Source organism: Pelophylax lessonae, assembly GCF_965119305.1.
Source record: "Pelophylax lessonae genome assembly, chromosome: 1".
Classification (NCBI taxonomy): Eukaryota; Metazoa; Chordata; class Amphibia; order Anura; family Ranidae; genus Pelophylax; species Pelophylax lessonae.
Window position 1 is genome coordinate 74,707,158 of NC_138768.1, and position 9,893 is coordinate 74,717,050.

Here is a 9,893-nt window from a genome sequence, read left to right on the forward strand (position 1 = left end):
TATACACTTTACATACACACAAATATGAATTTTTAATACTATATGACATATTGTGATGTTATTTATGCTTTTACTATATGACATAGGAGTCTGACGCAGGATTTTCTGGTGATTTCCATGCCTGTTATGACATGTATACAACATCTATAGAAGGAAATCACACCAGAAAACCATATGGCAGGCAATCGTTTACATTCAGTCACAAAGAGCTGATTTTATCTATCCATTTTTTTTTTTGTGCTGCAGCACGTTTTCTCATATACGAGACAGCTGACCCCCCCTCCCCTTCCCCAGCTCCGTCATGTATAGAAGACATAGGGAGAAGATCACATGACTCCCCATTCGCCACCACGCCACATCAATCCCAGCACTTTATTAGCTGCGATAACCCCGCCATTAATTCAGTGTGGAAGCTCTGGGCAGGACGCCTCTGATTAATGGGTGGATGGCCGAGATCTTAAAATAGAGATTTAGAATGTTAATTAAATAGGACAGCGAGTCCCATACACGAAGCTCGGGTGCCGTGCATTTACTTGGGCGTTGAGTAAACTGCTCAGATGTTTGTAGTCGGCACGTGCCAAGTTTGGTTTCCCATAGCAACCAGAATTTGGTTCAGTGGTGGGTGAATTCTGACAGGCTGGAATGCCACAAATTGTGAATGCCAGCAAAGCAGTAATAAAGTAGAACTAAAGCCAAAACGTATCTTTCAATATGGGGTGAAGTAGGAGTAAGAGTAAAACCCCTCTCTGGTTTTTTATTTGTGCCCCTTTTGGGGGATTACCCCTTTACTTCCTGTTCTGCAGGCAAAACAGGAAGTGAGAGAAAATCTCTCTAAAAGGAAATGCTGTCTTAGTTGTCACTTGAAGATCTGTCCCCATTGGAAGATTTCTGGTGGTAACTTTTAATATCGGCTTCTACCTTCTCAGTGACAACAGCCATTAGAATAAATTGATCCCCTAACGGGGACACAGACAGCAAAAAAAAAATCTGAAAGGGGTTCTAACCACTCAGTGGCCTAGGATACACCTGGGGAAAACACTGGTAGGGGGCCACAAGTTTGTTTTAGTAGAATACGCCTCTCAATAGGGCCACCAGAGCCCCAGCTATTCCTACGTAAATAGCGACTTTCTAAAAAAACGTCATTACTGTATTTCCATAGGCTTTGGCACCTCCCACCCTCCCCATAGATTTATAGAATTTGCTCTATTACAGACACACTTTGAAGCAGCACATTACCCAACTTTTGCAGGACATGGCATAACCCAATTGTTTAGTTTACAAAACGCAAGAAAGTCACATGCAGAGGTTTTCAGCATACTAGATGTCAGTGTTTCTGTTCATCCAGCCCTGAGATTTACCCTGCTCTGCCACACAGCACAGCCTTGTCTGACAGGGCAAGCTCACTTTGATTCCAATCACACACTGCCCAATTTTTGCTATAACCTAATGCAATCGTCTAGCTTATGAAACGCAGGAGACCTTCGCTGGGATTTTTTTGACAAACTAGATACCTACTGAGCACGTGATCGCCGAGCCACGAGGAAGGAGCACTCCATGTGGGCAAGGACAGGATGATATGGTACACAAAAAGTTGAAGTGGAATGGGAAACATGGCTGTGAATGAGAAGATCATTGCGGGGGAGACCTCGGTGTCTGCTGCCAGACTATGACAGGTGCCTGGCGCCCGTGCAGCGTTTCATAACGCATGAAAAATTGGCAGCAACCTACAGGCTCAGTCTATCAGCGGCAGCTGTCACTTCTGCCTCTGCACCGCATGCAGTCTCCGAGTGACAGCAGCGGTGTGTACTATATCCAATCCCCTGCAACTCACACAACCCAAACCCGAAACAACCGCACCATGACAATTCCTCAACAAAACCCCCCCTGTGGTTACAAGCCTCAGATTGCTATGGAAAGGCAGATTGTCTCCATACATGGAGCTAGAGGAAAAACAAGAGGCTGCACAGGAGCTATGGCAAGACACCCAGGGTTAGGCTGCCAGAGGAGCAGCATGCGATGGACGAGAGCAAAACATTAATGCACGCTTATTTCCCCTTTGGGACACAGCTGCGACACTCTTCGTGCATGGCTGCCTACTTGCCAACACTGGGAGAATCATTTCCAGGGACACAGCTGATGCCCCACATGAGCAGGAGGCACTGTGTTCCACCATGACAGGTTCACTACACATGACTGCTCACAATCAATAAATATGAATATAGCAATTCTATAGATTGGCAGAATTAAAGGTCTAGAAACAGGACCCTTGTAGGCTTCATTTTAACCTGTTATTATCAATAAATTTGAATTATATATTGTCCATGAATATAAGAATTATATATATTGGCAGAATCTTCACTATCAATAAAGATTAATATATATAAATTCTATAGATTGGCAGAATCTTCATGATCAATACATATAGGGATTCTAAAGATTGGCAGAATCTTCACTATCAATAAATATGAATATAGAGATTCTACAGATTGGCAGAATCTTCACTATCAATAAATATGAATATAGGGGTTCTATAGATTGGCAGAATCTTCACTATCAATAAATATGAATATAGGAATTCTATAGATTGGCAGAATCTTCACTATCAATAAATATGAATATAGGGATTCTATAGATTGGTAGAATCTTCACTATCAATAAATATGAATATAGGAATTCTATAGATTGGTAGAATCTTTACGATCAATAAATATGAATATAGGGATTCTATAAATTGAAAGATTCTTCACTATCAATAAATATGAATATAGGGATTCTATAGATTGGTAGAATCTTTACGATCAATAAATATGAATATAGGGATTCTATAAATTGAAAGATTCTTCACTATCAATAAATATGAATATAGGGATTCTATAGATTGGTAGAATCTTTACAATCAATAAATATGAATATAGGGATTCTATAGATTGGTAGAATCTTTACGATCAATAAATATGAATATAGAGATTTTATAGATTGAAAGATTCTTCATTATCAATAAATATGAATATAGGGATTCTATAGATTGGCAGAATCTTCACTATCAATAAATATGAATATAGGGATTCTATAGATTTTCAGAATCTTCACTATCAATAAATATGAATATAGGGATTCTATAGATTGGCAGAATCTTCACTATCAATAAATATGAATATAGGGATTCTATAGATTTTCAGAATCTTCACTATCAATAAATATGAATATAGGGATTCTATAGATTGGCAGAATCTTCACTATCAATAAATATGAATATAGGGATTCTATAGATTGGCAGAATCTTCACTATCAATAAATATGAATATAGGGATTCTATAGATTGGCAGAATCTTCACTATCAATAAATATGAATATAGGGATTCTATAGATTTTCAGAATCTTCACTATCAATAAATATGAATATAGGGATTCTATAGATTGGCAGAATCTTCACTATCAATAAATATGAATATAGGGATTCTATAGATTGGCAGAATCTTCACTATCAATAAATATGGATATAGGGATTCTAGTGATTGGCAGAATCAAAGGTCTTATCAATAAATATAAATACATGTGAATTCTATGTTATTAACAAATATAAATATATGCATGTATATGAATTCTATAGATTGGCAGAATCAAAAGTTTAGAGATAGGACTCTTGAAGGCTTCATCTAGTCCCATCATTATCAATAAATATAATAAAAGATATAAGTACATATAAATTCTATAGATTGAAAGATCTTTATTATCAATAAATATATGAATTCTATATATTGGGACATCTTTTTTTATCACTAAATATGAATATCTGAAGATAAATGAGTTTTAAAGATTGGGAGGTCTTCTTTATCAATAAATATTAATGTAAGAGTATATATGGATTCTATAGATTAGGAGGCCTGCATTATCAATAAATGGGAGTTCTATAGATTGACAGAATCAAAGGTCTAGAGACAGGACCCTTGAAGGCTTCATCTAAATCCATCATTATCAATAAATAAGAACGCTATGCTATTAATAAATATGAGGTGTATCTGAATTCTATAGATTCTAGTCAGAATTTTCCTTATTAATAAATATGAATCCTAAAGATTGGCAGAATCAAATGTATAGATTCAGCTGGCTTCATCCTAACCCATCATCAATAAATATGAATATATGAGTGTATCTAAATTCTATTGTTTGGTAGAATCTTCCTTATCAATAAATATGAATATAAATAAATTCTATAGGTTAGTAATCCTCATTAATAAATATGAATATACTGTATGCAAATTCTAAAGACCGTCAGAATGAAACGTAGAGAGACAGAACCCTTGAACCCATCATACACTCACTATCAGACCCGATCTTCTCAGGCTTCGGTGCTTTTTACCAATTCAACTCAGGACAACAGACAACTGGCAGAAAATTTCCCAACCAAACAAAGTTCTGCCCGGCGTGTGCGATCATTTTCACTTCATCAGAATAAATCAGATCAATGCAATGTTACCATTACAATATGCGACCGACCGAATCGGGTGGTTTACGAGCGATTGTTCGGAAAACAGACAGCTGGCAGAAAATTTCCAAACCTTGCGACTGATTTCACGACTTCGTAGTTATGCGACCGACCAAAGCGCGCGGTTTACGGGTGAAAGCCGACCAACTTAACTTCATCGCAATCGCTTTCACTCCATACACGACTCCATTTGAACAGCTCAGACCGTACGACGTAACCGTTCCGTGACGCGACCGACCAAAGCGCGCAGTTTACGGATGAACGCCAACCAACTTATCTTCATAGCAATCGCTTTCACTCCATACACGACTCCATCTGAACAGCTCAAACCGTACGACGTAACCGTTCCGTGACGCTACTGATCGAAGAGTTTATGGGTGAACGCCGACCAACTAAACTTCACCGCAATCGCTTTCACTCCATACACGACTCAATCTGAACCGCTTAGACCGTACGCCGTAATGGTTCCGTGACGCTACCCATCCAAGCGCGTGGTTTACGGATGAACGCCGACCAACTTAATTTCATCGCAATCGTTTTCACTCCATACACGACTCAATCTGAACCGCTTAGACCGTACACCGTAACGGTTCCGTGACGCTACCCATCCAAGCATGCGGTTTATAGGTTAATGCTGACCAACTTAACTCAGGACAACAGAAAACTGGCAGAAAATTTCCATACCATAGGTGACTGTGATCCTTTAGAATCCTTTGGGATAATTCAGATCATGCGACTTTACGATTCCATGACCAAAGTAATTAATGCCAAAACGAACCCTTGCAAGTACGGAACGCGTCCCGGAAATATTCCAACATCTGGGAAAAAAATCTGCAAGGCGCGAGCGCTGGTGTATGTGCTGAGGAAGAGCTTACGATCCCTCCAGGAGAGATGGCTGGATGTATGGGAAGGCTGGGAGTGATGATGGAAGATTGTATGGGAAGAGAAGAGGGATCTGTGTGCTGGAGGAAGTGTGGAGTGTCCCTTGAAGTAGAGGAGGAAGGTAGGCAGCAGTGATTACCTGTGAGCAGGCAGCATTCTTCTCCTACAATCCCAGGCTGGATCCAGATCCACCATCCCCATCCTGCAGATCCACATAGAGGTGGAGGGGGGCTGTGTGCCCCTCTGATCCAACTCCTCCTGTCCCCCCCTGATAGTATTCCAGCAGCCGGCTCACATTCCCAGCTCTTCTGGGCTCTCTTCTGTTTAAAAGGCTCCACTCCTCATCCCCAGTCCTCCTCCCTCCTCCCATTACACGTCATAGCCAGGCTGTCAGCGAGCAGAGCCTGCCTACCCAGCACTGTCATCCTGAGGGTGCTGCCTGCCTACCCCATCCCTCCCTCCATCCATCCCTCCATCCATCCAGCCATCACTCTATTCATCCCTCCATCCATCCCTCCATCCATCCAGCCATCACTCCATTCATCCCTCCATCCATCCAGCCATCACTCCATTCATCCCTCCATCCATCCCTCCCTCCATCCATCCAGCCATCCAGCCATCGCTCCATTCATCCCTCCCTCCATCCATCCAGCCATCCCTCCCTCCATCCATCCAGCCATCCAGCCATCACTCCATTCATCCCTCCATCCATCCCTCCATCCATCCAGCCATCACTCCATTCATCCCTCCCTCCATCCATCCCTCCATCCATCCAGCCATCACTCCATCCAGCCATCCATCCATCACTCCATCCATCCAGCCATCACTCCATCCAGCCATCACTCCATCCATCCATCACTCCATCCATCCATACAACCATCACTTCATCCATCCCTCCATCCATCCAGCCATCACTCCATTCATCCCTCCCTCCATCCATCCATCCAGCCATCACTCCATCCATCCAGCCATCCCTCCCTCCATCCATCCAGCCATTCCTCCCTCCATCCATCCAGCCATCCCTCCATCCATCCATCCAGCCATCCAGTCATCACTCCATCCATCCATCATTCTATCCATCCAGCCATCACTCCATCCATCCATCACTCCATCCATCCATCCATCACTCTATCCATCCAGCCATCACTCCATCCATCCAGCCATCCCTCCCTCCATCCATCCAGCCATCCCTCCATCCATCCATCCAGCCATCACTCCATCCATCCAGCCATCACTCCATCCATCCATCATTCTATCCATCCAGCCATCACTCCATCCATCCATCACTCCATCCATCCATCCATCCATCCATCCATCCATCCATCCATCCATCACTCTATCCATCCAGCCATCACTCCATCCATCCAGCCATCCCTCCCTCCATCCATCCAGCCATCACTCCATCCATCCAGCCATCACTCCATCCATCCATCACTCTATCCATCCAGCCATCCCTCCATCCATCCATACATCTTCCATCCATCCAGCCATCACTCCATCCACCCATCCATCCAGCCATCACTCCATCCATCCATCACTCCATCCATCACTCCATCCATCCAGCCATCACTCCATCCATCCATCACTCCATCCATTCAGCCATCACTCCATCCAGCCATCACTCCACCCATCCCTCCATCACTCCATCCATCACTCCATCCATCCCTCCAGCCATCACTCCATCCATCCTTCCCTCCATCCATCCCTCCATCACTCCATCCATCACTCCATCCATCACTCCATCCATCCAGCCATCACTCCATCCATCCATCACTCCATCCAGCCATCACTCCACCCATCCCTCCATCACTCCATCCATCACTCCACCTATCCCTCCATCCATCACTCCATCTATCCATCCATCCCTCCATCACTCCATCCATCCATCCCTCCATCACTCCATCCATCCATCACTCCATCCATCCATCCCTCCATCACTCCATCCATTCCTCCCTCCATCCAGCCATCACTCCATCCCTCCCTCCCTCCCTCCCTCCATCCAGCCATCACTCCATCTATCCATCCATTACTCTATCCATCCCTCCATCACTCTATCCATCCATCCAACCTCATCCCCAATCCAAGCAACACTCCATCTGCACCACCCTCTGTGCCTCCTGGCTGCACTGCTCTCCTTTAACCCCTTCTATTCTGCTCAGTTCTTTCATTGTTTGCACACAAAAATCTGCTTTTATAACCATAAACTTATTAAAACCCCCAGAAAATAATATATTTTCTGAAAGCAGAGACCCCAGAGAATGAAATAGCGGTAGCTGCTCTTTTTTATGTCACAGGAAATTTGCACAGTTATTGATCAAACGCACATTTCCAGGAAAAAATACACTAAAATGAATTTTAGTGCAAACAAACACAGTATCACGCCCGCTTTTTTGTGGGGTGGATTATAAAAGATTGGGTTGTGCCAAGCAAATAGATAACAAGCATGTCAAGTCTTCATATGCGCACGCCACAGGAATCGCAAACTCAAAATTTACCATAGGTGACGCTTTAAAGAGGTTGTAAACCCAAAAAAAAAACAAAAACCTGTAAGACAAAGGCATAATGAGATAGTATGCATTGCATACCTTAGAATAAAGCCCCCGCAGTGCCGCCCGCTCAGCGGTGACACGGCCGACATGTTCGGCCGTCCTGTTTCCTGGTTTGCTTCCTCCGGCCATCTGATTGGCCGGAGGCGCAATTACATCACTCCTGTGCATGCGCGTGGGAGCCGCCGGTCACGGCACAGGGCTCTGGAGGAACGGCACGGTTCCTTCAGAGCGCATACGCTGATGGCGTCATTGGCTGCGTTAAAAGTAAATATCTCCTAAAGGGTGCATGTTTAGGAGATATTTACAGTATATATAGGTAAGCCTTATTATAGGCTTACCCATAGGTACAAGTTATAAGAGAGGGCTTACAACCACTTTAAGGGCCAGTTCACATCATAGACACGCAGTCTGGATGCATTCTGGATGTTTTTCTGCATGCACGTTTTTCACAGCTTTTTGATGCGTTTTAGTGTGTTTTTTATGCGTTTTTGGTGCGTGTTTTTTGCATTACCCCTCTTTTTTTTCACCTTGAAGAAATGTGAGTTCCAGTGCATTTTTGGTTTGTTTAACCACTTGCCAACCACCCACCGCATATATATTGCAGCAGGCTGGCTCGGCTACGTGAATCGCCATACCTGTAAGGGGATCCACGGGAGCGCACCTGGAGGCGAGCGCACGCCGGCGCACTATCACCCCCACTAGGCAGTGGGGATGCCAATCCACTGGATCGCTCCCCGCTGAGAGAGAAGAACGATCAGCTGTTGTAAACACAGATGACCGTTGTTCTCTCTGAAATGATCACAGAGCGCCTGTGATCCTTCTATATAGGATCACAGGTCTCTATGATCATTTCACAAGCCCCTCCCCTACAGTTAGTAAACACTCCCCTAGGCTCACAATTAACCCTTTGATAACCCCTAGGTTAACCCCTCCCCTGCCAGTGTCATTATTACAGTAACAGTGCATATTTTTAGCACTGATTACTGTAGTAATGTCACTGGTCCCCCCAAAAGTGTCAAAAATGTCAGTTAGGGGTCCGATCTGTCAGCCGCAATGTCGCAGTCCCGCAAAAATCGCTGATCGTCGCCATTACTTGCAAAATAAATAAAATACAAATGACATAAATCTTTCCCATAGTTTGTAGACGCGATAACTGTTGCGGAAACCAATCAAAATACGCATATTGCGATTTTTTTTTTTACCACAAATTTGTAGTAGAATACAAATTGGCCTAAAAGGATGAAAAAAAAATATTTTTACACTTTTTTTTGGGAATGTTAAATAGCAGAATGTGAAAAATATTGTTTTTTTTTTTTTTTTAGAATTGTTGCTCTTTTTTTGTTCATAGCGCAAAAAATAAAAATCACACAGGTGATCAAATACCACCAAAATAAAGCTCTATTGGTGGGAAAAAAAGGACAAACCTTTTATTTGGGTTCAGTGTCGCACGGCCGCGCAATTTTCCGTTAAAGTAACGCAGTGCCAAATCGCAAAAAAATGGCCTGGTCATTAAGGGGGCAAATCCTTTCAGTCCAGAACTTGTTAAGACTTGGTTCACACTGCCACGACCTGAAAGTCATGCAACTTACAGTGCGACTTTGCCAGGCGACTTCGGCGAGACTTGGCATGACTTTGAAGCAACTATAGGGAATGTCTGTGCAATCTTCCTGTAATGTCGGGTCTGAATCACCTCAATATAGATGAGGATCCGATTTGGAGGAAACTTCCTTCATAGTCTATGAGCACAAGTCAGATAGAAGTCGCCTTGAATTAGTGCAGGAACCTTTTCTAAGGAAACCTTTTTTGTGCTACTGTAATTAAGACCGCTCTCATTTACTAACATGGGATTTCACATGTCATGCAACTTAGGGGCTCACATGTCGGATTCCAAGTCGCAGCAGTGTGAACGGCGCAGTTCACACCACATGCAGTCAAGTGTGTTTTATTTCTGCATCAAACATGCATGGAGAGAAGGT

General features: G+C 43.2%; 1 protein-coding gene across 1 annotated transcript in view; it reads right to left on the reverse strand.

The window, feature by feature from the left end:
- The window catches only part of PRLR (prolactin receptor), a 122,689-nt gene extending 117,495 nt beyond the window's left edge, over positions 1–5,194 (reverse strand). Inside the window, exon 1 of the mRNA XM_082271024.1 lies at positions 5,171–5,194. The gene's annotated coding sequence lies outside the window, so the exon portion shown is untranslated. The remainder of the gene's footprint in view (positions 1–5,170) is intronic.
- Between the last annotated feature and the right edge of the window lie 4,699 nt (positions 5,195–9,893).